The 20,324-nt window shown below is 37.0% G+C and overlaps 2 pseudogenes; one reads left to right on the top strand and one right to left on the bottom strand.

Moving 5' to 3' along the window:
* The first annotated feature begins 874 nt into the window (after positions 1–874).
* On the top strand, positions 875–1,689 carry LOC112920967 (small ribosomal subunit protein eS1-like; annotated as a pseudogene).
* A 7,179-nt stretch (positions 1,690–8,868) lies between these two features.
* Positions 8,869–20,324, bottom strand: part of LOC112921190 (suppressor of IKBKE 1 pseudogene) — a 47,501-nt pseudogene continuing 36,045 nt past the window's right edge.

Raw genomic sequence — 20,324 nt, 5'->3', positions numbered from 1 at the left:
TCTTCTCTCTGCTTGCCAGACACAAGGCAGGATTTCTTTGTTCCAATAAAAATTTCATTGCTACCAGGATCCTTAAACTCATTTTGAAATCATTTTGATCTCACGAATTCTTTTTCCTATCTGCTGAGTTGATCTTACTAAAGTGATACAACACTTCTGGGGGTTGGAGGGGAAGGAGAAAATCTTAGTGATTAGTGATTTTATTAGTTTGCTTGGTCTCCCATAACAAAGTACCACAAAGTGAACAGAAATGTATTATCTCATAGTTCTAGGGGCTGAACATCTGAGATCAAGGTGTCAGCAATGGTATTGCCTTCTGAGGACAGTGAGGAAGAATCTGTCCAATACCTCTTTCTTCTAGTGCTTTCTTTGCCAGCATTTTTGACATACCTTGTCTTGTGGATGCATCACCCCAAACTCTGGCTTATGGTCACAGGCATTCTCCCTATGTGTTTGTATCTTTCCTCAAATTTCCTCTTTTTATAAGGATACCAGTCACATTGGATTAGAACCACTCTAACAACCTCATTTTACTTTCATGACCTATGTAAAAACCCTGTCTCCACATATAGTTACACTCTTAAGTACTGGAGGTTAGGACTCCAACATATTAATTTGAGAGGACACAATTCAACGTGTAACAGTGGTCTTCCTTGGGTTGGCAAAGATTTATCACAAACTGTAAAAAAACAAATTGATAAATTGGTGTCATCAAAGAGAATACTTCTGCTGTTTAAAAAATACTCTTAAGAAAATGAAAAGATGAGTAAGCCATAGAGTGGGGGAAAATATTTGTAAAAATATGTATCTGATAAAGCAATTATTTCTAGAATATAGAAATCTTAATAATGATTCAGTAGGAGAGAGCAGCGCCATGGCAGTCGGCAAGAACAAGCGCCTTACGAAAGGCGGCAAAAAGGAAGCCAAGAAAAAAGTGGTTGATCCATTTTCTAAGAAAGATTGGTATGATGTGAAAGTGCCAGCTATGTTCAATATAAGAAATATTGGAAAAACACTAGTCACAAGAACTCAAGGAACCAAAATTGCGTCTGATGGTCTCAAGGGTCACGTTTTTGAAGTTAGCCTTGCTGATCTGCAGAATGATGAAGTTGCATTTAAATTCAAGCTAATCACTGAGGATGTGCAGGACAAAAACTGCCTAATTTCCATGGCATGGATCTTACCCATGACAAAATGTGCTCCATGGTCAAAAAATGGCAGACCATGACTGAAGCTCATGTTGATGTAAAGACTACCGATGGTTATTTGCTTCGTCTATTTTGTGTTGGTTTTACTAAAAAACGCAATAATCAGATTCGGAAGACCTCTTATGCTCAGCACCAACAGGTCCGCCAAATCCAGAAAAGATGATGGAAATCATGACCCGAGAGGTGCAGACAAATGACTTGAAAGAAGTGGTCAATAAATTGATTCCAGACAGCATCGGAAAAGATATAGAACAAGCTTGGCAGTCTATTTATCCACTCCATGATGTTTTTGTTAGAAAAGTAAAAATGCTGAAGAAGCCCAAGTTCGAATTGGGAAAACTCATGGAGCTTCATGATGAAGGTAGTAGCTCTGGAAAAGCTACGGGGGATGAGACCGGTGCTAAAGTTGAACGAGCTGATGGATATGAACCACCAGTCCAAGAATCTGTTTAAAATTCAGACATTTAATGGTGACAAATAAAAACATGTTTGTGATGTTTAAAAAAATAATAATGATGATTCAGTAGGAAGAATACAACTCATCATAAGAAAACAACCCAGTAAAAAATGGGCTAAAGATTTGGACAGAAACATTTTCAAAGAAGACATATAAATGGCCAATAAGCATGTAAAAAGACGTTCAATCATTAGTGATCAGAGAAATGCAAATTAAATCCACAGACACTTCCACATATAATGACTAAAATCAAAATGATTGACAATACCAAGTGTCAACAAGGATGTGAAGAAACCAAAACCCTCATATAGCCACTTAATCTCCAAGGGGGTCTGGAACACAGCCCCAGTAGAGGTTATCGAGCAGCATGAACAAGGAGGGCCTATATTTACTGATCTTCCCATTTCTGAATCTAAGCAGTGACAGCTTTTATGCACTCAAGTCCTTTTTATTTCAAATCTCTCCTCCTATACTTTCCATAACAAAGCACCCCTTTCTCCTAAATCCAACTGTTCCTTTCCCTTCCCCTTCTAGATTATTCTCTACTACTTAATTTTTAAGAGCCTGTTAATTAATCAGCCATTTCACTGTGTAGAAAGTTCTCCATGTTTGATCCAAGGCCCCCTTCTACTCCCTTGGCTTTAGTTACCACCTCTGATCGCTCCTCTGACATTCAGACATATAGAACCAATTGCCTCCTCTGGAGAGTCATGGGAATAAACCCCACATCCAAATGGAAATCATAATTTGCCCATTCTACTCCTAACCTTGCCCACTCCAGTCTTTCTTAATTGGTACTACCAGTCAAAAATATTTGGAGTCTGTCTACTTCTTTCTGTGTCACCTGAGTGTAGACCACCACCATTGCTTTGCTAGAATATTCTAGTTATCTTCAAATCTGAGGTCTTTTATCTACTTTTGTGCCCAACCTCACTGACCTCACCTATTCACACAACAGGCAGAAAGATTTTTCAAAATGCAAATTTTGATTGAATTACTAACCTGAAAGAGTGAGATCTCCCATTGGCTTTACCTGGCCCTTTACCTGATAAATTTCTCTTCATCTTCACTTTGGAACATAAAATTTTCTCAGAAAAGCTATTCTGCTTCTAGACCCCTATGGCAACTGTGAATCATATATCCCACTTATAGTCAAATAATTGTGCAATATAAGCTTCTGGAGCTAAATCTGTGTCCTACTGACTACTGAAACCCTAACACCTGGCATAGTGCTTTGCTCTTAATGGGTTTTAATATTGGTAGCTCATGTGTTCTAAGACTACCACCACCACCACCACCACCACCACCACCGAAAAGGAAAACTCTCTGGTAACAGCTATATTGGAGAATGAGTGGAACATAAAATATCCCACTTGAAATTGAATTATTTGGGATCCCTGGGTGGCTCGGCGGTTTGGCGCCTGCCTTGGGCCCAGGGTGTGATCCTGGAGTCCTGGGATTGAGCCCCGCGTCGGTCTCCCTGCATGGAGCTGAAATTTAATTCTTTAATCCATTTTGAGTTTGCTTTTGTGTATGGTAGAGAAAGTGATCCAGTTTCATTCTTTTGCACATAGCTGAACAGCTTTCCCAACACCATTTATTGAAGAGATTCTTTTTCCCATTACATATTCTTTCCTGCTTTGTTGAAGATTAATTGCATATAATTGTGGGTTTATTTCTGGGTTTTCCATTCTGTTCTATTGATATGTGTCCAATTTTGTGCCAGCACCATACTGGTTTGATTACTACAGCTTTGTAGCATATCTTGAAACCTGGGATTGTAATATTTTAGGTTTGCTTTTCTTTTTTTTTTTTTTTTCCAGGTTGCTTTGGCTGTTCAGGGTCTTTTGTGGCTCCATAAAATTTTAGGATTGTTGGTTCTAGTTCTGTAAAAACTGCTGGTGGTATTTTGATAGGGATTGCACTGAATTTGTAGATTGCTTTGGATAGTAGGGACGTTTTAATAATATTTGGTTTTCTGATCATGAACATGGACCGTCTTTCCATTTCTTTGCATCATCTTCAATTTCTTTTATCAAAGTCTTATAGTTTTCAGAGTACAAGTCTTTCACTTCTTTGGTTCTTATTATTTTTGGTGCAGTTGTAAATGGGATTGTTTTCTTAATTTCTCTTCCTGCTGCTTCATTGTTAGTGTACAGAAATGCAACATTGATTTTTTGTATCCTGCAACTTTACTGAATTTATCAGTTCTAGCAGTTTTTTGGCTGAGTCTTTGGGTTTTCTATGTATGTATCAGATTATTTGCAAATAGTGAAAATTTTACGTCTTCCTTACCAATTTGGATGCTTTTTACTTCTTTTCGTTGTCTGATTGCTATAGCTATGGCTTCCAGTACTATGTTTGAATAAAAGTGGTGAGACTGGGCATCTTTGTCTTCTTCCTGTCAGCTTTATTTTTTAGTATGTAAAACTTGTATGCAAATCAAAACAAATTTATAGACTATATGGGCATAAAACACCATTTGCAACCATGGCTCAATTCATTTTTCACATATTCACATATTCCCTCAAGTTACACTCCCTCCATGGGTCAGCTCTTCTAACTCATGCAATTGAGACAGTTCTTCAATAGATCAGTCTAATGTGCATAACAAATTTGCATTGCTGTGAAGCTATTTCTCAGTCTCTTTCAAAAGTATTCATAAGCCTGAATATGCCCCTCTGCCCTTAGGCTCTATTTTTACCATCTCATGTTTATATTCAACTTGAAAATCTGATTTTCAGAGATGCCTGAGTTTAGAATTGACTATGAGATTTAAACACAAGAACAGTATTGCTTGTGTAATATAATAACACATGCATTTGCCTCCCTAGCTCTTTTGTTGAGCTGTCACTTGGTGATGGTTATTTGGTGACACTGTTAATTTTATTCTGTAATGCAGAGAACCACCAAATTAGAGTAACGGATTATACTGTCAATCAGGTTTGACAAAAGCTCTAGGAGATTTTGCAATAGAATAAAATCAATACAGTCAAGCTGTACTAACTGTGATTAGCAATATTCTTTAATTATTAAAGAGCTAAATTTTTAAAATGCTGTAAAGTGCATTTCTTCATGCTGGATCTTTATTCCAGAGTATGCTTTTATAAGATTACAAATGTCCTCAGGGTAATATTTTTTTTTTGTCTTTTTTTTTTTCCCTCGGTAATATTTAACTTAAAATACTTTATAGCAAAGTATAAGAATGGAGTTTGGGGTGCTTGTGTGCTTCAGTCAGTTGAAAGCCAACTCTTGATTTCAGCTTAGGTTGTGGTCTCAGGGTTGTCAGCTTGAGCCCCATATCAGGCTTCATGCTCAGCAGGGAATCTCCTTGAGATTATCTCTCTCAAAAAAAAAAAAAAATTCTCTCTCTCCCTCTCACTCTCCCTCTATCCTATCCCCCCCACTTGATCTCTCTCTCTCTCCAAAATAAATAATATTTAAATTAAAAGATAAGAATGGAGTTTAAAAGCATTTGATGTGTGTGTGTGTGTGTATATATATATATATATATATATATATATATATATAAATGTATTTGTATAAACAGTTGCCCTTAAACAACATGGGCTTTGAACTGTACAGATCTACTGACATCTGGATTTTTTTCAATAAATGCAACACTCCCAGTGAATTTTCTATTATGATGATCTACATAATAGGTCTACATAATAGATTACACTGGCTTACTTTATTGAAAGAATCATTATGGGACGCCTGGGTGGCTCAGTGGTTGGGCATCTGCCTTCGGCTCAGGGTGTGATCCTGGAGTCCCAGGATGCAGTCCCACATCAGGCTGCCAGCATGGAGCCTGCTTCTCCTGCCTCTGCCTATGTCTCTGCCTCTCTCTCTCTGTCTCGAATGAATGAATGAATGAATGAATGAATAAATAAATTTTAAAAAATCATTATGTAATAAAACATACAATATATGTGTTAATCAACTGTTTATGTTATCAGTAAGGCTTCTAGTCAACATTAAGCTATTAGTAGTTAAGTGTTGGGGAGTCAAAATTACATGTACATTACTGAGTGTGTGGGAGCCAACACCCCAACCCCTGTATTGTTCAAGGGTCAACACGTATGTATATAAGCAAACACATTTTACATACAGAGAAAGAGACAGAAAAGACAAGAGACGGAGTGAGGGACCAGCAGTCCCTACTAAAACCAGTCCTGAATGCTTACCCAAAGCTCAGTTTGTCCACCTCCCCAGGAGAGACCACACCCTGACCCTCAGTCTCCAGCCCATACCCAGAAATGGCATAAAATCTCCTGAAAAAGACAATTGTAGGTCCTTGACTCCTTTATTATAAAATGTTCTCTCTCCTCTTAGTCTCTGGAATCTTAGTCCCTCTTCTACTATTTGCTTTTACGGTTTTCTGATGCATTAGAAAATAATATTCTAAGTTTATTTGGATTTTGTAGTTATCCTTAGTGGAAGAATTTTCCTGCCATGAACTCTATCATATCCAGAAGCAGATACCTTATTTTTGCCCATTTGATCTGACTTGGACTGAAAGAAATGAAGTCTCCTACTACTGTTTGTCCATTTCCCATTATGCCTCCTATGATTACTGTTTTAGCAACATTTCTGCTACATTATTTAATACACAGATATCCATAGCCATTAGTTTAGTTTGTGTGCATTAGCAAGATAACATGCCTTTTTACTGTTTTTTGGCTTGACTTCTACTTTCTGTCCTATCCTATTGCAACCACCATTTCCTTTCTGTTTTGCTCTTTTCTATGTCTTTTTTCATCTTTTGATTTTGAACTTTTCTAAATAGGTTTATTTTCAAGGTTACTTTTTTAAATTTTTTAAATTTTTTTTTATTATTATTTATGATAGTTACACAGAGAGAGAGGCAGAGACACAGGCAGAGGGAGAAGCAGGCTCCACGCACCGGGAGCCCGACGTGGGACTCGATCCCGGGTCCCCAGGATCGCGCCCTGGGCCAAAGGCAGGCGCCAAACCGCTGCGCCACCCAGGGATCCCCTCAAGGTTACTTTTATATATAGCCTAGGAATTGGGTTTGTCGCCTAGATTTGTGACTCAATCTGCGAATCAATTTTTTTCCTCTACTAGGTAAGCTTATTTACATTTCTTGCTATGGTTAATTTTAGTTCTATAATATCATTTATGTAACATATTAAAAGTCTCTTCTGTGTGATTCTTATTTAGTGGCTATATAATTATGTCTTTAATACCTTTATTATTTTTTTCTTTAGAATCATACCTATAATTTTCCTAATATAAACAGCACTGGAATTAACTCATATTTTCTGCTTCCCCTTCATTCTTTCCCCTCCTTCAAATAATTTTAGTCAATATTGTCTCTCTTAGTATTGACTTTTTTATTGTTAAATATGTTATACTTCTAAAAATGAGTTTTCAATTTTAAATGTCTTAGTTTCTAGGTATTATAGATGAAACAACGAGTAAGCATATTCTTTTATTTTCTCTCCCTCTGATTTTTTTTTTCATTTTTAAGGTGTTATCTTCTTTTAAGTTGTCAGATCATATATCATTTATGTTCTTTTCCATCATCTTATTTTTACATTATTTTTAATGTTCTATCTCCAGGTAGATACATATGCAGTCAGTGAGAAGTCTTTTTACTGAGACTGGTCATTCCTTGACTGGTTTCCTCTAGTAGCTTCTGTAAGAAGAGTACACATGAACACCATTCCCTGAATTCTGCAATGTTCTAAGCAATTTTTTTTCTACATCAAGAATAGTGCCATTTATTTTTCTCAATCTATTTTTAATTTAGTTTTTAAAAGATTTTATTTATTCATAAGAGACGCAGAGACATAGGTAGAGGAAGACACAGGCATCCCTGCAGGGAGCCTAATGCAGGACTTGATCCTACAACCCCAGAATCATGACCTGACCCAAAAGCATACACGCAACCACTGAGCCGCCCAGCTGCCCCTGTTTCTTAAATTCCCCATGAGTGAAATCACATGGTCTTTCTCTGACTGATCTATTTCACATAGCATAATACACTCTGGTTCCATCCATGTTGTTGCAAATGGCAAGATTTCATCCCTTTTTTTTTTTTTTAAACAAAAAACTTTTTTTAATACTGTGTCTCTCCCATGCAGTATGGTGCTTAGTGCTACTGGAAAATATGGATAGGTTTAAGATTCATCATTTCAGTTATTTTTGGGCAAACCCAAACTGATTAATTACATGGAGTAATTTGTAAATTTGTCATGTGTGACTAAACTGAGATGGGCAAATGGGTTGATAAATGAGCCTAGTTGACCACTCAGCATTTGAATCTCAACATTGCTTTGTTGTCTACACAGCACAATGAATGTAATAACTCTCATTAGGTGATAAAACTTTGCTGCCTCATGAAAAATGGATCTAAAAATAAATCCAACTAACCATACTAATAATGAAAGACATCTAAGTAAGTGGTCCTTAACTATGAGACAGAAGTTATATATAAATTAAATAGAATGTAGTACCTAAAAACTATGATGTGAATAAACCCATTGTATGCTCTTCCACTGAATAAACCACCCAAGTTGAAGATTTCCTAGGACAATATTGAAAAGTTGACTACTAATATCTAATAGAATAAATAACAGCTACTTTCAGCAGTTGAACTAAGGGTACAAATGTATGTGCACACACACAGGACAAACTTCTCAGGATTCTTTGAACAATATGCTGACTCTACTATCGCCAGAAGAAAAGGGTGACCTATTTTCAAGTATGTTTCTTGGGCACTAGCAGTAGGTTCTCTCAAATTAAGAGTAAAGACACCACGTCATAAAGTGCCAACTCTTAGCACCAGAGAGACCTAAAACTTCATAGTAGGTGAATGACATTACAAATCAGAGAATCTGCCAATCTAGTTCTGTGGAATTGTATTCCTTTTCTCAAATGGGAAAAAAAAAAATCTAGGCTATGCCAAAAAATTTAAAAAGCTAATATCTTTTAAAAAAAATTTTAGACTTGTAATTTACAATCCTATATAAATAAAAACTGCTGGCTTATAATAAAGGATCTAAGTTTGAGAGATGTGAAGAAACAAAAAGGATCTGATACCACAGTTTATATAAATTGAGGTCCCAGAACTGAAAATTAAAAATAGTCTCTTAGAGAAAGGAATGGTGAAACTCGGTGTGTATTTTCACAAACACACCCAAAAACTGTTTTGTGGACAGCCAATTTGACTGCAAATTCTAAACTGCCACCTGATACCTTTAATCCACACTAAATCAAGTCGGAGGCAAGACACTAAATGGACAATACTCGAACAGAAAGATAATAACTTCCTTCCTTGATAAACAATCTCCAGCTGTCATTTGTAAGTTGAGTTATTTGATGGCTTGGGAAGCAGTGTCCATTGAGTTTTCCTTCCTGACCTGTAGAGATTCACTGCTGATGGACAATAATTCTCGAAGTTCCTTATTTTCAAGCTCTAATTGGGCTAGTTTTTCCTGAATCTTACAAAATTGGTCATCATCCACCTGAACTGCTTTCCTCATCACTTCTCCCATTTCACAGATTCTGTCAATCTGACTCTCAATTTCTGCAGAGTGAGACCGGTGAGCTTTCAGGACAGGCTCAGCATCCACAGCCTTTTTGGCAACATTAATTGTAACATCTGTATCCGGTACTTGCTCATGATGAGTTCCAAAGCATCCTGGTGTTCCTCCAAGGAAACCCGTAGCTCTCTGTTTTCCTGCTGCAAGGCTCTAATCTGTGTATTCTCTTGGGACAGCAGAATGTGAGGTTTGAATTTGGACATGTCCTTTATATCGGATGCATCTTCTTGATACTGGTCCGGAAGCGCCGTCCCCGCCTCCCGCATAGCGGCCACCCGCCGGTGCAGCTCATAGTGGCCCCGGACCACTGCTCCCGTCCTGCCCCAATTTCATCCCTTTTGATGGCTGAGTGATATTCCACTGTATATATACTGCATATTCTTTATCCATTCATCAGTCAATGGATATTTGGGCTTTTCCATAATTTGGCTATTATTGATAGTGTTATAAACATTAGGGTGCATGTGCCCCTTCAAATCAGCATCTTTTAATCCTTTGGATAAATACCAAATAATGTAATTGCAGGATCATAGGATAGTTCCGTTTTTCACATTTTGAGGCACCTCCGTACTGTTCTCCAGAGTGACTGCACTAGTGACTCCATCCAAAATTGCCAAAGCATTTCCCTTTCTCTGATCCTTGCCAGCATCAATTGTTTCATATGTTGTTAATTTGAGCCATTCTGACAGTTGTCAGGTGGTGTCTCATCATGGCTTTGATTTGTATTTCCCTGATGATCAGTGATGTTTAGCATTTTTCATGTGTCTGATAGCCATCTGGATATCTTCTTTGGCAAAGTGTCTAGTCATGTCTTCTGCCCATTTCTTAACTGGATGATTTGGGTATGGGGTGTTGAGTTTGATAAGTTCTTTATAGATTTTGGATACTAACCCTTTATCAGATATGTCCCATTCCATCAGTTGCCTTTTAGCTTTGTCGATTGTTTCCTTTGCTGTGCCAAAGCTTTTATCCTGATGAAGTCCCAATAGCTCATTTTGCTTTTGTTTTCCTTGCCTCTGGAGACATGTCTAGTAAGAAGTTGCTGTGGCCAAGGTCCAAGAGGTTGCTGCTTGCTTTGTCCTCTAAGATTTTGATGGTTTCCTGTCTTCTATCCATTTTGAATTTATCTTTGTATATGGTGTAAGAAAGTGGTTCAGTTTTATTCTTCTCCATGTGGCTGTCCTGTTTTCCCAACACCATTTGTTGAAGAGACAGTCCTTTTTCCATTGGTTATTCTTTCCTGCTTTGTCAAAGATTAATTACTCATACAGTTGTGTGCCCATTTCTGGTTTCTCTATTCTATTCCCTTGATCTATGTGTCTGTTTTTGTGCCAGTACCATACTGGTTTGATTATTACAGCTTAGTAATACAGCTTGAGGTCCAGAATTGTGATGCTCCCACTTTGTTTTTCTCTTTCAACATTACTTTGGCCATTTGGGTTCTTTCTGGTCCATACAAATTTTAGAACTGTTTGTTCTAGCTCTGTGAAAAATGCTGGTGGTATTTTCATAGGGATTTAATTAAGTGTTTAAGTTGCTTTAGAAATCATAGACATTTTAACAATATTTGCTCTTCTAATCCGAGAGCATGGAATGCTTTCTCCATTTATTTGTGTCTTCTTCAATTCCTTTCATAAATGTTCTATAGTTCTCAGCATATAGATCATTTACCTCTTTGGTTAGGTTTATTTCTAGGTATCTTATGATTTTTCGTGTAATTACAAATGGGATCAATTCCTTTATTTCTCTTCTGCTTCATTATTAGTGTATAGAAATACAACAAATTTCTGTATGTTGATTTTTTATATCCCGCCCCATTGCTGAATTCATGTATGAGTTCTAGCAATTTTTTGGTTGAGTCAAGTTTTCTACATAGAGTATCAGGTTATCTGTGAAGAATGAAAGTTGGACTTCTTCTTTGCCAATTTGGTGCTTTTATTTATTTTTGTTGTCTGATTGCTGATACTAGGACTTCAGTACTATGTCGAACAATAGTGGTGAGAGCAAACATTCCTGTTGTGTTCCTGACCTTAAGAGAAAAGCTCTGTTTTTCCCCATTGAGGATGATATTAGCTGTAGGTCTTTCATATATGGTGGCCTTTATTATGTTGAGCTATATTCTTCTATCCCTACTTTCTTGAGGATTTTTATCAAGAAAATATGTCGTATTTTGTCAAATGTTTTTTCTGCATCTGAGAGGATCATATTGTTTTTATCCTTTCTTTTATTAGTGTGGTGTATCACATTGATCGATTTGTGGATTTTTTTTTTCATTTACTTATTCATGAGACACACAGAGAGAGAGAGAGAGAGAGAGGCAGAGACATAGGCAGAGGGAGAAGCAGGCTCCATGCAGGGATCCCAACGTGAGACTCCATCCCAGGACTCCAGGATCATGCCCTGGGCCAAAGGCAGGCACTAAACCACTGAGCAACCCAGGCATCCCCCAATTTGTGGATATTAAACCACCCATGCAGTCCAGGAATAAATCCCACTTGATCATGCTGAATAATCCTTGTAATGATTTGATTTGCTAGTATCTTGTTGAAAATTTTTGTGTCCATGTTTATCAGGGATATTAGCTGTAATTCTCCTTTTTAGTGGGGTTTTTGTCTGGCTTTGGAATCAAGGTAATGCTGGTTTCATAAGAATGAGTTTGGAAGTTTTCCTTCCATATCTGTCTTTTGGAACAGCTTCAGAAGAACAGATATTAATTCTTCAATTGTTGGTAGACTTCCCCTGGGAAGCCATCTGGCCCTGGACTCTTGTGGGAGATTTTTGATTGCTGATTCAATTTCTCTGCTAATTAGGAGTCTGTTCAAATTTTCTATTTCTTCCTGTTACAGTTCAGGAAGTTTATATGTTTCTAGGAATTTGTCTATTTCTTCCAGATTGCCCAGTTTTTTGGCATATAATTCCTCATAATATTCTTATAATTGTCTGTATTTCTGTGATGTTGGTTCTGATCTCTCCTCTTCATGATTTTTTTTTTCATTTGGGTCCTTTCTCTTTCCTTTTAGGTAAATCTGGCAAGGGATTTATCAATTTTGTTAATTCTTTCAAAGAACCAACTCCTAGTTTCATTGATCTGTTCTACTGCTTTAATTTCTAAGTCATTTATTTCTGTTGTAATCTTAATTATTTCCCTTCCCGTTAGCATGTTAAATATGTCACTGTTTTCTGGCTTACAAGGTCTCTGTGAACAGGTCTGCTGCTAATCTGTGTCCTAGATGCAAGTACCATCTAGAAGTTGGAAAATGGAATTTGGTGAATTTTCCCCTAGAGATTACCAAAAGAGAATCCAGACCTGCTGACACCTTGATTTTAGGCCAGTGAGACCTGTGTTGGACTTCTAAACCTGAAAATCATGAGACAATAAATGTGTTTTGTTTTAAGCCACTAAGTTTTAGGGAATTTTTTTATAGTAGCCATAGGAAGCTAACCCACTATGTAATTATTTTATTAGTATACTTTATTCCCTCATTAGGATGTAAGGTACTATCTAGTGTCCTTTCTTTTCAAGCAGAAAAACTTCTTTTAGAAGTTATTATGGGGGCATACCTGCTAGCAATAAATTCTCTTAGTCTTTTTGAAAACCTGGGTGTGTCTTCATTTCACCTTAATTTTTGGATGGTTTTGCTGGATGTATAATTTTTGGTTGACTTTTTTACTTTTAACACTTTGAGGGAGGAGTTAAGATGGCAGTGGAATAGGAAGACCTCATCCTTGCCTCATCCCTTGAATACAGCTAGGTAAATATCAAATCATTTTGAACCCCCAAGAAATTGATCTGAGGACTGAGGGAGCAAAAATGCACAACGAGGGGTGAAAACTGCCACATGGTGGAAGATAGGAGCTACAGAGAGTGGATTTGGGGGATAGAAGAGCTGTGGATGCTGCAGTGGGAAGGGGGCCTTGATCACAGAAAGAGGAATGAGAGAGAAAGAGTAAGAAACTGCACACAAGGAATTGCACAAGGAACCCTTTTCCCCAAAACCATAGCCAAGGGAAAAGAGTAGAGCTGAATACCACAAGTTCTTATAAACAGTGGAGCACAGATTCTGAAGGTTCATCAGTCCAGGCCATCGCCAGTGTTGCACATAATGGGCTTAGTGGTGCTTCAATGGGAAAGGAGGGTGTAGATCTGGGAGCAAGCAGTGTGATTCTGAGGATCCCCTGGGTCACACAAGGAGAAGAAGTTCCCCTGCTTGGACAGAAACATGCAAAAGAACAAAACTGGTCCACTTTCTTCTACCATACAAAAAATAAACTCAATGTGGTTGAAAGATGTAAATAAGACAGGAAACCATCAAAGTCCTAAAGAACACAGGCAGTAACCTCTTTGACCTTGGCTGCAGCAACTTCTTACTAGACACAGCTCCAGAGGCAAAAGAAACAAAAGCAAAAATGAACTATTGGGACTTCATCAGGATAAAAGCTTTGGCACAGCAAAGGAAATGGTCAACAAAACTAAAAAGCAACTGATGAAAAGGGAGAAGATATTTGTGTATAACATCTGATGAAGGGCTAGTATCCAAAATCTATAAAGAACTTATCACACTCAACACCCAAAACCCAAATCATCCAATTAAGAAATGGGCAGAAGACATGAATAGACACTTTTCCAAACAAGATATCCAGATGGCTATCAGACACGTGAAAAATGCTAAACATCACTCATCATCAGGGAAATACAAATCAAACCACAAAGAGATACCACCTGATACCTGTCAGAATGACTAAAATTAACAGCACAAGAAACTACAAAGCTTGGTGAGGAGTGGAGAAAGGGGAATCCTCTTGCACTGTTGATAGGAATACAAACTGATGCAGTCACTCTGGAGAACAGTGTGGAGGTTCCCCCAAAATATTTAAAAATAAAACTACCCTACAACCCAGCAATTGCACTACTGAGTTTTTTTTTTTTTTGAGTGCACTACTATTTACACAAAGTCTACAAAAATACAAATTCAAAGGGTTATATGTACCCTGATGTTTATAACAACATTATCAATAATAGCTTAAATATAGAAAAACTCCAAATATCTATCAGCTAATGAATGGGTAAAGATGTAGTGAATATACCATGGAATATTATCCATCAAAAGGAATGAAATCTTGCCATTTGCATGGACATGGATAGAGCTAGAGTATTTTATGCTAAGCAATGCTAAGCAAAATAAGTCAGTCAGAGAAAGACAAGTGCCATATGATTTCATTCAAATGTGGAATTTAAGAAACCAAACAGATGAACATAAGGGAAGGGAAGGAAAAATAAAAGAAGATATAAAAATGGAGGCAAGCTGTAAGACATTTTAACTATAGAGAACAAACAGGGTTGCTGGAGGGGTGATGGGTGGAAGGATGGGCTAAATGGGTGATGGGCATTAAGGAGGGCCCTTGTTGGGATAAGCGTTTATATGTAAGTGATAAATCACTAAATTTATACTCCTGAAAACAATATTACACTATATGCTACCTAATATTTAAATAAAAATTTGAAAGAAAACCATTTTGAATATGTCATCCCACTGCCGCCTTACCGTCATTGTTTCTGATGAAGTCAGCCGTTAATCTTATGGGGATCCTTTGTGGTGAATTGTGATTTCTCTCTTGCTATGTCCAAAAATTTCTTTTTCTCTTTTGGCAGTTTGAATATGATGTGTATATGTGAATATGTCTAAATTTATCCTACCTAGAGTTTGTTGAGCTTCTTGGTTTTGTAGATAAATGTTTTAATCAAATGTGGGATGTAGGAGATCCCTGGGTGGCTCAGAGGTTTAGCACCTGCCTTCAGCCCAGGGTGTGATCCTAGAGTCCCGGGATTGCATCCCACATCAGGTCCCCTGCGTGGAGCCTGCTTCTCCCTCTTGCTTGTGTCTCTGCCTTCCTCTCTTTCTGTGTCTCTCATGAATAAATACAATCTTTAAAAACCATAATAATAAATAATCTTTTTAAATGTGGATATATTCAGTTATTACTACTTCAAATATTTTTCTGCCCCTTATTCTTTTTTTTTTCCTTTAAATATGGCACCACTGTATATGCCCCTCTGTGCTTCCCCTGGTTCACTATCTAAATTCATTTTGCACTCCTTTCATTGCTTTACACAATGATGTGCTTACCTGAGAAGGTGATCCCTTCATTTCTAAAGAGTGTGCTTTGGTTGCTGCTTTTGATATTTAGTACTCTGGATACCTCTGGGCACCTTCCACCTTTCCTCTGTCTTTGCCAGCACTTGGAACCTATTCAGTCTCAGTCCTGTCCAAAGTAGGTCTCAATCAGAATGAGATCCTGCTGATTTGGAAAGTTCCTATTGCTGATGATTTCCGGGAACTGTTGCTGCTACATCCCTCTGTGTTGTGCCCTTATTCTCATTTCTGCCTCTGCCTAGGCTTCCAAAAAATTCTGCTGACCTCAGCTGCTTTTGAAAACATTTCTATTCAATTTGGAATTAGTGAATTTTTATGAAAATTGAGTTTGTAGCTTTAAAAATCTGTTTTTTCCGGGGCACCTGGGTGGCTCAGTGGTTGAACATTGGCTTTTGGCTCAGGTCTTGAACCTGGGGTCCTGGGATTGAGTCCCACATCAGGCTCCCCAGAAGGAGCCTGCTTCTCCCTCTGCCTATGTCTCTGCCTCATTCCCTCTCTCTCTCTGTCTCTCTGTCTCTCATGAATAAATAAATAAAATCTTTTTAAAAAATCTGTTTTTTCTTATGGCTTTCAAAAGAAAACACAGGAAGATTTATAATTAAACTACCACCATATTTATACCAAATGTCCTTAAAATATGTGTAAAATTTTCTAGCATATTTTCAAAACTTATGTACAGTGTTCAGAAGAAGGACAAAAACAGAACAAAAACAAACCTGGCCCTGAGTTTCAGTCAGATATTGTGACTGTTGTTTTGTTCATTTCACTTTTAAGGAGGTTGAGGATCAGAATAATGTTATAGGAGGTTGGTCACAAGTCTAAGGTGAATTTTGAACAGGATTGGGGAAAATGGCTAAGCAGGACCAACATCAAATATGAGAGTCATAATCTTTCAGTGGTTATCTTCAATTAGTCTTGGGGAAAGGAGTCAAAGATGTAAAGAAAGAGAGAGGACAATGGATTTTGCACCGGGAATAGAAGATGCAAATGGAAACAGTACTTGTGGCTAATGAGTAGGACCAGAAAATATAGTGATTTCTTTCTCTGATTAGACAAGCAGTCCCACAAAAGTGGACAGATGGTTTTGCAAAATTCTTGTACAATTAATGTACAGTGTTCTATTCATTTCAGGTGTACAACACAAGGATTCAACAATTCTGTACATTACTCAATACTCACCATAAAAAGTGTATGCTTAATCTCATTCATCTATTCAGCCATCCCCCCACCCCATCTCCCATCTGGTAACCATCAGTTTGTTTTATGATTTTTAAGAGTCTGTTTTTTGTTTATCTCTTTTTCTCTTTGTTTGTTTTGTTCCTTAAATTCCACATATGAGTGAATCATATGGTACTTAGCCTTCTCTGACTAACTTATTTTGCTCAGCATTATACTAGTTGCAAATGGCAAGATTTCATTTTTTTATGGTTGAATAATATTCCATTGTATATCTGTATATATACACCACCTCCTCATTATCTATTTATCTAGTGATGGACACTTGGGTTGCTTCCATATCTTGGCTATTGTATTCTTGTAATAAACATAGGAGTGCATATATCTTTTTAAATTAGTGTTTTTGTATTCTTTGGGTGAATTCCTAGTAGAGGAACAAATGGATCATATGTTGATTCTATTTTTAATTTGAGGAAACTCCATACTGTTTCCCACAGTGACTGCACCAGTTTGCATTTTTCCCAGCAGTACATAAGGGGTCCTTTTTCTCCACATCCTTGCCAACACTTGCTGTTTCTTAGTTTTTTTTTTATTTTAGCCATTCTGACCGGTAACATCTCACTGTGGTGTTGATTTGCATTTTCCTGATGATGATTGATGTTGAATATCTTTTCACGTGTCTGTTAGCCAACTGGATGTCTTCTTTGGAGAAATATCAGTTCATGTCTTTTGCCCACTTTTAATTGGATAATCTGTTATTTAGATGTTGAATTGTAGAAGTTCTTAATATATTTTGGATACTACACACTTTGGATATCATTTGCAAGTATTTTCTCACATTCAGAAAGCCATCTTTTGTCTTATTAATGGTTTCCTATGCTGTGCCACAAAAAAAAAAGCTCTTTATTTTGATGTAGTCCCAACAGTTTTTGTTTTTGTTTCCCTTGCCTCAGAAGGCCTATGTAGAAAAATGTTTCTACTGCAGATGTCAAAGACATTACCGCTTGTGCTCTCTTCTAAGTTTCAGGTCTCACATTTAGGTCTTTAATCCATTTTGAGTTTATCTTTGTGTATGGCATAAGAAAGTGGTCCAGTTTCATTCTTTTGAATGTAGCTCTCCAATTACCCCAACACCACTTGTTGAAGACTATACCTCTTTCCATTGCCTATTCTTGCCTCCTTTGATGTAGATTAATTGACCATATAATCATAGGTTTATTTCTGGGCTCCCGTCTCTGTTCCATTGATCAATGTATTTGTTTTTTGTGCCAGTACCATACTGTTTTGATTACTACAGCTTGTGGTATATTTGAAATCTGGAATTTGAAATCTAGCTTTTTTTTTTTCTCAAGATTACTTTGGCCATTTGGGGTCGTCTGTGGTTTCATACCAATTGTAGAATTATTTATTCTAGCTCTGTGAAAATGTTGTTGCTATTTTGATAAAGATTGCATTGAATCTGTAGATGACTTTGGGTAGTTGTGGACATTTTAACAATATTCTCCCAATTTAGGAGTATAGAATATCTTTCTACTTTGTGTCATCTTCAATCTTTTTCATTAATGCTTTATAGTTTTGGCAGTACAGGTCTTTCACCTTCTTGGTTAAGTTTATTCCTAAGTATTTTATTCTTTTGGTGAAATTATAAATGAGACTATTTTCTTAACGAAGGATTAGAAAGAGAAATTATTAGTACATATATAAATGCATGGGTTTCTATAAATTGATTTTTGTATCCTATGACCTTATTGAATTCATTTATCAGTTCTAGTAGACTTTCAGTGGCATTTCAGGGTTTTCTATATGTGGTCTCATGTCATCGGCAAATAATGAAGGTTTTACTTCTTCCTTACCAAATTGGATACCTTTTATTTCTCTTTCTTGTGTGCTTGCTGTGGCTAGGACTTCCAGTACTATGTTGAATAAAAGTGGTGAGAGTGGACATCCTTGTCTTGTGTTCTGCCATTGAGTATAATGTTAGCCGGGGGTTTTTCATATATGGCTTTTATTATTTTGAGGTATGTTCCCTCTAAACTTACTTTCAAGGTTTTTTTTTTTTTATCATGAATGGATGTTGTACTCTGGCAAATGTTTTTTATGCGTCTATTGAAATGATCGTATAGTTCTTATTCTTTCTTTTGTCCATGTGATGTATCATGTTGACTGACGTGCAGATATTGAACAACACCTGTATCTCATGAATAAATCCCAACTGATCATGGTGAATGATTTTTTTAATGTACTGTTGGATTTGGTTTGCTAATATTTTGTTGAGGATTTTTTAAATCTACATTCCTCAGAGATATTGGCCTATTTCTTTCTGATTATTTAGGAGGTTATGTTTCTAAGAATTTATCTATTTCTTCTAGGTTGTCCACTTCATTGACATATAATTTTTCATGATATTCTACAATCTTTTGTATTTCTGTGATGTTGGTTGTTGTTACTCCTCTTTTATTTCTGATTTTGAGTCTTTCTCTCTCATGAATTGGGCCAAAGTTTTATCAATTCTGTTGAATTTTTTTAATATTTTATTTATTTGTGAGAGAGAGCAGGGTGGGAGAGGCAGAGAGAGAATCTCAAGCGACTTCCTCACTGAGCACAGAGCCTGACACAGGGGTCTATCTCATGATCCTGAGATGATGATCAAAACCAAGCGTTGGATGTTCAACTGACTGAGCAACCCAGGCACTTCAGTTCTGTTGATCTTTTCAAAGAACCAACTCCTGGTTTTATTCACCTGTTTTGTTATTTTTTAATTTATATTTTATTTATTTCTGCTTTAATCTTATTTCCTTCTTTCTACTAGTTTGAGGTTCTGTTTTTTCTTTTTTTCTTTTTTTTTTTTTTTACACCTCCTTTAGGTGTAAGTTTAATTTGTTTGGGATTTTTCTTGATTCTTGAGGTAGGCCTGTATTGCTATAAACCTCCCTGTTAAAATTAATTAATTAATTAATTAATTAATTAAACCTCCCTGTTAGAACCACTTTTGCTGTAACCCAAAGATTTTTGGACCATTGTGTTTTCATTTTCCTATGTCTCTTTGTATTCTTTTCTTTTTGACTTTTTGGTTTACCTATTTATTGTTTAATAGCATGTTATTTAACCTTAATGTATTTGTGTTTTTTCTAGACCTTTTCTTCTAGTTGGTTTCTAGTTTCATAGTATTGTGGTTGGAAAAAGATGCATGCTATGACTTCAGTCTTTTTTTCTTTTTTTAAGACTTTATTTATTCATGAGAGACACAGAGACAGAGGCAGAGACACAGGCAGAGGGAGAAGCAGGCTCCATGCAGGGAGCCCAATGTGGGACTCGATCCCGGGACCCCAGGATCACGCCCTGGGCCAAAGGCAGGCGCTAAACCACTGAGCCACCCAGGGATCCCCTGACTTCAGTCTTTTTTTAATGTGTTGAAAACTTGTTTTGTGGCCTAACATGATCTATTCTGGAGAATGTTCCATGTATATCTGAAAAGAATGTACGTGCTGCAGTTTTAGGATAGAATGTTCTGAATATACCTATTAGATCCATCTGATCCGATGTATCCTTCAAAAGTACTCTTTTTGTTACTGATTTCTACTTGGATGATCTGGGGTGTTAAAAATCCCTTACTGTGCTGTAGGAAGTGACCTGGAGCCACTTTGGAGAACTCCTACAGATGACAGGTTATAGGGGGCTGCTCTACAGGAGAGTATGGGTACACGTACGTTGTTAGCAAGGTAGGTGGGAGTGTGCTCTGGTTCCCACAGATGTCTGTGTA

Source organism: Vulpes vulpes, chromosome 8, assembly GCF_048418805.1.
Source record: "Vulpes vulpes isolate BD-2025 chromosome 8, VulVul3, whole genome shotgun sequence".
NCBI classification, from domain to species: Eukaryota; Metazoa; Chordata; class Mammalia; order Carnivora; family Canidae; genus Vulpes; species Vulpes vulpes.
The sequence above is the reverse complement of the archived record's forward strand: the minus strand, read 5'-3'. Positions and strand labels throughout refer to the sequence as shown.